We start from the raw sequence: 7,313 nt of genomic DNA, 5'->3' as shown, positions 1-7,313 counted from the left end.
GGTAGTTCTCTGGTCCGGCTAAACTCATCCTTTAAATCCATGTACGACTTCATTATCATCACCTTCTGAGAATAATGGAGTAATAATTTCAAGTTTTCCAAAAAAAACTGAGCCAAATGTAGAGTACATGCTATTTATTAATCATCTAACACAAAAAGGTTATGGCATTAGATGACTATTTACATAGTCCGTCGGAGTAAAGATATGTTCTGGAAAAAGCTCCTAAAATTGCCTGAAAGTCACTCTGTCTTGTGACTTGGGCAAAATAAAATGTCCTCTTTGACATAGGCCATTATACTACAAGAGGTGGGATTGAATCATCTCAACTGAGGATGTAAATGACTTTACCAGAGGTGGCCATTATCATGAAGAGCTGACTTGGGCAAAAAAAAAAAAAAAAGAAAAATTCTGTCAAAAATGACTTAATATTTTTAGAAGGCGACGTGATCACAGTTATAATATAATAACTGTGTTGTGAAACGCAAACGTACATGGTCAAAAGAGTGTTTCCCGGTGACAGATCACACCCACAGAGTGTCAAAGGATGTATAAAAAGCACGGAAATGTGTGATGAATACATTATAACGTGCATCATACACCTTCCATTTGACATGCATTGTGTGTGCTTCATGAATGATTAAACCTGAGAGGGACTTGAAAAATCTTGCTCATGGCATTTTTGCTATGCATTACTCCATACTGCGAATGTTTCACTATTATATTCCATGAATGCACAGCATCATTAATGCATAGCAGTGCTCTTACACAGAGCCCCTGGTGCTGTTTTGTGTGACCAGGCGTTTGTATAACTGGCTGGCATTCCTGATCATATTATGTCTCCCAAAAAAAATGCAGTGAAAGACTACTTTTATTCAGACGTTTAACAGCAGTGTTGTTTTGGATGTGGTTACCTGCTATGTTGGCAGCTGCAGTAAAATAAATAAATAAATTAAAAAAAAAATAGGAATACGTGTTAATTATTTCTCTTCACATAATAAGTCCCATTCTCCTACTCTTTTATCACAGCCAGCGCCTTCACTCGCACACACACACACACACACACACACACACACACACATACAGCTGTGCACACGTTTACCCACGACATGCAGAAAAGCTCCTCAAAATATATCTGAAGCATCAGTCATTCATGTCAGACTCATCATGAGTCAAGCTCGGGAAAAAAAGAAAAAAAGAAAACAGCACAGAGCGTTTCAACAAATAGCTGCGTGTACAACAAAGCGGGTGCGCAATGAAACGAAACGCCGCTCGTCTGCAGCTTCAAAGCCGGCTCACCGTACACAACGCTGCAAACTGGAATGTCTGTACAGTTTTTAAAGATGATAACTATGGGTTTGTCTTTCAAAGTGGAATCTCTGTTGGTTCTGATAACATTATACACACCTAAGTAATTGCTGTTCTCTGTTTCTTCGAAACCACGGATGAGTTGAAGCTTATCAAGTTATGACTTTGTTTCGATTTTCTATGCCTCTGTTGTCACAGCACTGTGCTTTTGCTCTGGTTAGGGTTAAGGGACAAGACCCACTTGGTTAGAGTCAGGAAAACGTCACGGTTTGGCTTAATATGCCTGTTTTGGTCACTGCAAACAGGGCTGTAAAAAAAAAAAAAGGTTTCAATGCAGGAAACACGCATTAAGATGTTCTGATGTCTACTTAAAAACATCAGGTTTTGTTTTGGTCAGTACAAACAGGGCTGCAAGTCGACCGCAAGTTCTCCCTAAAAATATTTATGGTTACATGTTTAAAAAAGTTGAAAAACTGTTGTCCTGCTTTAAAATCATCCAGTGGGTTCATATTTACAAATGCCAAAACGCAGACTCGAACTACCTCCGCCTCCCGATGTGAAGGTCAAGTAATAGACATATAATATGGCATATTTGAAAAAAAGAAAATCACAAGCACCTTGTGAACAACATTTTGTAAAGACTGATGGTGACTTTAAAGGGATAGTTTGTGTTTTAGGTGCTTAAAATTCGCTTTGCACCTGGACCCCGTTCACTGCAGTACAAAGCTGAGCATCTGGGCTGGAGCGGCTCACTGCTTCTCCAAACTGAGGCTGCGCTGATCGACTATAGATATGTACTTTACATGACCCCACTTCAAAAAACACGAACTATCCCTTTGAAGTAATCATGAAATAAAATGTTCACAGAAACAAAAGTCCATTTTGTTATTTTCTGTCAGGGTGGAGAAGAACAGTGATTCATCAACCAGCCAGTACTTGGTGACTGTTGAATGAAAGTTTTTTGGTTATTCATGCTTTTATGTAATAACCATGATTATTGTTATTTATATTTCATGTAATAGACGTCTGGAAGCTCCACACAAATATATCTGCTGGACAGGCAAGGGGGAAGGATTTGTGCTTCCTGCTGGTGTTGATTGAAGAGAGGCAGACCTGAGTCGTTAGCCTAAGTGGTGTGATTGACAAGTGATAGCTGTGAAAGCAAGTGCACTCGTGCTGCTGAATCTAGTGCCTGTCAACAAGAATTGAAACGGACAAAGAAAACAAACAAACAAAACAAAAAAAAAAGGTTCCAAGGATCCTTCCACCCCTACCGATCTTGGGGATTCTTACTTGGAAAAAAAAGCCAGAAGTGTCAAAACGACTCTAAATTTAGAGCCAACTGTGCCTCAAGAACCTCTCGTTTCAACATCATCACTGAGTGAAAGCACGCCGTGGTTGTCACACAAAACATCTGCAATTAGCCACCTCTATTTTTGCCAAAACGGGTTTCTAGTGGTTAATGGTGTTGACTACACAGATATGCCGTTCATGTAAAAACACATCAGTTCTGACGAGTTCTGTCGAGTGTCGGGCTGTTTGCACATTTTTAGATCAAATCTGTGGGGGTTTGATATAGGTTGGGGCGCCCATCAGCTCAGTTGGTAGAGCGGGCATCCCATGTTGAGAGGCTCTTTCATTGTTGCAGCAGTCCGGGGTTCAATTCCGAACCGTGGCCCTTTGCTGCATGGCACCCCTGCTCTTTCTCATCCTGTTTCCTGTCATCTCTAAAACTGTCCTATCAATAAAGCCAAAAATAGGGCCAAAAGAATGGTGAGCAGTGGTGGACTTACAGTGTTTAAGTTGGGCATTTACTCTCCAAAGGTCATGTCATTTTGGAAAAATGGTCAGACACTGTAAAACTTAACCAAGTAGTTCTTGTGCCTTATTTTGAAAGTGTAACCAGATGTTCCATAGTAGCTATTGCTTAGTTGACCGCGGAATGAGACCGTGCTGTTTTCAACTCTAGCCTGTGCCAAAAGAGTCATGTGACTTGAGTCTCACCAGTGGTAAGATTAAGAAACTTTAAAAATTGCTCTCTCAACCGAGGACTGTTATAATTGGTGCACCAAACCTCTTGGAACTGCTGGCTCCTGTCCTGGTCAGCTTGGGTTTGGCTCCAAACCCAACAGGGACCGAAAAACAAGACTTCCTTGGCAGAGGTAATTAACACTTTTCGGTCCTCTTGGATGTGCTAATATCAATCTGCTCACGAGCTCCAGTTGCTAATGTGTAAGCCTTCAATTAGCTGTCAGGTACGCTAAGGCATCTCATCCATTTTTGTTATTCCACATAATTAGGCTTCTGGCCTCGGTCCTTTAAAATTTTGGCAATGATAACGCGTTTGTAAGCCCACCACTGTGAGCAATTATCATCAGTCCCCAGATGTACAAGAGAAGCAAACATAAAAATGAGGAAGTGTTAACATGTTTGTCAAGGCAAATGATCATGATCATTTAAATGAAAACCCAGTGAAGAGCAGTAACGTGTGCCTCGACTTGACAAAGTTGTCGATTTATTTAATAACCTCAGAGACGACTGGGTAACTTTATTTTCCCCAGGTGATTAACAAATGGGATAATAATTTCCCCTAATATCCTGCTTATGCACAAATATCTTCCATATACATTTAGACATCAAGAGCAGGTAAACAAGTCAGGTAGAAATGCATAACCAGCCTTAAAGGGATAGTGCAGACTTTTTGAAGTGGGGTTGCATGAGGTACTTCTACATTATCAGCGTATTACATACAGGAGTTGTTTTATGTTTTATGTTGTGACAACAGTGTGCTATTGGTCTGGTTGGGTAAAGGCACAAATATCACTTAGTTAGGGCTGGGAACGTTATGGTTCAAAAAGTACCTGCTGTGGTCGCCGCAAACATGGCAGGAAAACTATTCCATCTTCTTGTCAGAAGTGTTTTGGGCTTTGTTTTTTTTTTGTCACACCAAGCTCAGCTGGAAATTGTTCCTTAAAACTATCTGCTGGTGTCTAGCTTACCATGGCAGATTTAAAACTATCTGGCGGTTTCATATTTACAAAGGCTGAAAATACCACCACCACAATACCACCACCTTTGAAATACTTGAAGAACGAAATGTTACGTTCGATTTTAGCCCGATCTCACAACTGCACTGTCTCATCTTGGGAGAGCTCATCTGCAGCGCTCGTGCGTAGGAATACGAAGGTTACTTCAGCTGAGAAATATAGCGACAAAAGAAAGGGCTGTCTGATACCAAATATTTGAAATATAGCATACAAGCACAAATTGAATAGGCATGGTTATTATATACTGCCTATATACACAAGTATCTTACATAACCCCACTTCAAAAAAAATCCAAACTATCCTTTCATGCCCTTTAGTTTCAATAAATGAAGTTGTATCAAGCTACATATTGGCAAAAAAAAAAAAAAACATCTATTAAAGTACAAAAAAGTAGTCAGATTACTGAAATTGAGCCTTTATAGTCTGAGGCCCAGGAGCCCATCATGGTGCTTCTGACCCTCAAGGACAACATTTTGACTCCAAAATGCAATTTACTGTACAAGCACTCTGTTCATCTACGTCCGTACTAATAGCCACACCGCCTCCTGCATTAAGCGTCGCCCCTTCCTCTCCAAAGTGCAGTGGGCTGCGGCAAAGACATTGATATGCAAATCAGTATTTGATGTCATTTGGCATCTTCCAGCGCCTTTTTGAGCAGCCAATATGTACTTTTGTGGGAAGAGGGGATGCAACACCGGGAGCATGCTAATGGAAAACAGTGGCCTGCCAGCTTTTGTATCTCCGTCTCCATCGCCATCATTCTCCCCGTGCTGACTCTTGAAACGCTGCAACTCATACATTCACCTCTCTGTATCCTCCTTCTCCCCTGGCACACCTCATTTACTATCATTTTGATCACAAAGTCAGCTCCGGCGATACATGTAGAAAAACGGGGCTCATTCGCCAGAACCCACTCCAAAGGCAACAACCGGCTTTTCAAAAGCACAGCTGCCAGCTGACAGGCTGCCATGTCTGCGTGTCATATTTTTTTTTTTTTTTTTTCCACTACCATTAGACATGCTGAAACAGGGGATGCATTTGCAATCATTGAAGAGGACATCAAACCAAAGTCTCCTTGCTGGATTCCAGCTTGCTAGGGATACATCGTAACGGGGGATTTACTACTATAAACTTGAAAAGAACTGGCTGAACGTGGGCGTAGCAGCATCTCCTTCTGATGTGCGGCTCATTTCATTGTATCTCGCACAAAGTTTTCAAGTACAGGCTTTAATGTCTTTCTAGAATAAGCAGAAGAACATAGGCCGGGGCTATAGCACTTGAACACACTGCTTTCTGGCACTCAGCCGTGCCCTGTTCTCTCCCTGCGCATCGGCTTAGCTCACCTAGCTCTGCTGACTAGTAGGAAGATTACTACAGGGAGTTACACTGGACTGCGGAGTGATTTGAAGTATTTGTTTTTATATGTATTTTTACATTTTCCTCTCAGCTACAGGGGATAAGCCTTTTGCCGACCAGCCTGGAGCGGCACACAGCTGACGATAATTTTCATTACATATTCGCAGCATGCAAATTCCTTTAAAAAAGAAATAAATAAATAAACTAATTGTCTTTTATTAAGATTATCATTTCTCTCACTAATTAAGATTGAAGTCTCATTGCTTTAATTTGTTCCCACGCAGAAGTGCCGAAACTACAATTTGTGGTTTTAGTGGGAATTATAAGCTGTAAATAGTTCTTGATGAGCAGCAGTGTACTCAGTGTTTGCTGGCGGAGGTGACAGGGGTAGCTGGAAAGATGACATCATGTAGTGGCCCCGAGTTACAGACGACAGAATTTTCAAATGGATGGTGATCATAAACGTTATTCTGATTGTGTGTATTAGACGCTGGTTTTGACAGGAGCCAGAGGAGATCATGGAGAGGCAGAGAAAAACTTTCATCATCAACGCATTTCAAGTGATGAATTACTGTGCATGTTCCTGTTCTAGCATTCTAGCAAAATTGACCAAGAGCTGCTTTTATTCATGACACACAGAAAAAACTCAGTATGTATAGATAAAAAACTACACTTCTTCTCCAAAGCAACTTTCAGTAATACATTTATAAAATGAAGGCGATGGCTGCCATGTAATGTACCGACCAGCACATCAGGAGCAGTTTGGGGCTCAGTATCTTGCCTAAGGACACTTCGACATGCAGACTGGGGGAACTGAACCAGCGACCTTCCGTTAACAAGACAGTGACTCTACCCCATCCGTTCAAACAGAATGGGAAGTATATACTTACAGGGCTTACCAACAATCAAGACCAATACGAACAAACTTTAGATGATAACAAAGTAAACAAAATCTATTTGCCTCTCAGTGGAGACTGACTCAGGATTTACCATAAAGAAGTTGTTTAACGAAATCGTTTGTGAAGGGCATCACGCAGATGCCTAACATGAACACTGACTGGCCGGTAAAAGAGGCTGTTTCAGCTCAGTATATGTGCAAAACCTTCGCACTAAACATTTTTCGCATCTGTTATCTAAAAGAATAACAAAGTGTGTTTTCTCCACAGAAACAGCATCACTGTCAGACTAATTTAAGCAAACATTTTGTTTCTCCCGCAGCTCGCTGTGTGCTTGGACAAGGCAGGGAACTAAAGGGCAAAATCAGACTACAAGCAAAACAAAGTTCTCAGTGAGGCAATAAATAGGAATCAGGTTCTCTGGGGGATTTAGAAAAGTACTTTTCATAAAACAGTGCTATGTTCTGAGATCAGGGGCTGCGTTTTATCCTCTAAATGTACCGCAATCACACTCTCACGCGCACACAAATGCACATGGACATTGGAATTATTTATTCATGTATGCACAAAAAGACCAGAGAAAAATCTGCAATCAAAAGACATAAAAAATACAAATTCTGAGCCAGTATCTCCTTGTAACGCACACACACACACACACACACACACACACACACACACACACACACGATGCCTTTAATGCAATCCTCCT

The sequence above is a fragment of the Acanthopagrus latus genome, chromosome 13, assembly GCF_904848185.1.
Source record: "Acanthopagrus latus isolate v.2019 chromosome 13, fAcaLat1.1, whole genome shotgun sequence".
Lineage (NCBI taxonomy): Eukaryota > Metazoa > Chordata > Actinopteri > Spariformes > Sparidae > Acanthopagrus > Acanthopagrus latus.
Note: the sequence above shows the minus strand (reverse complement) of the source record.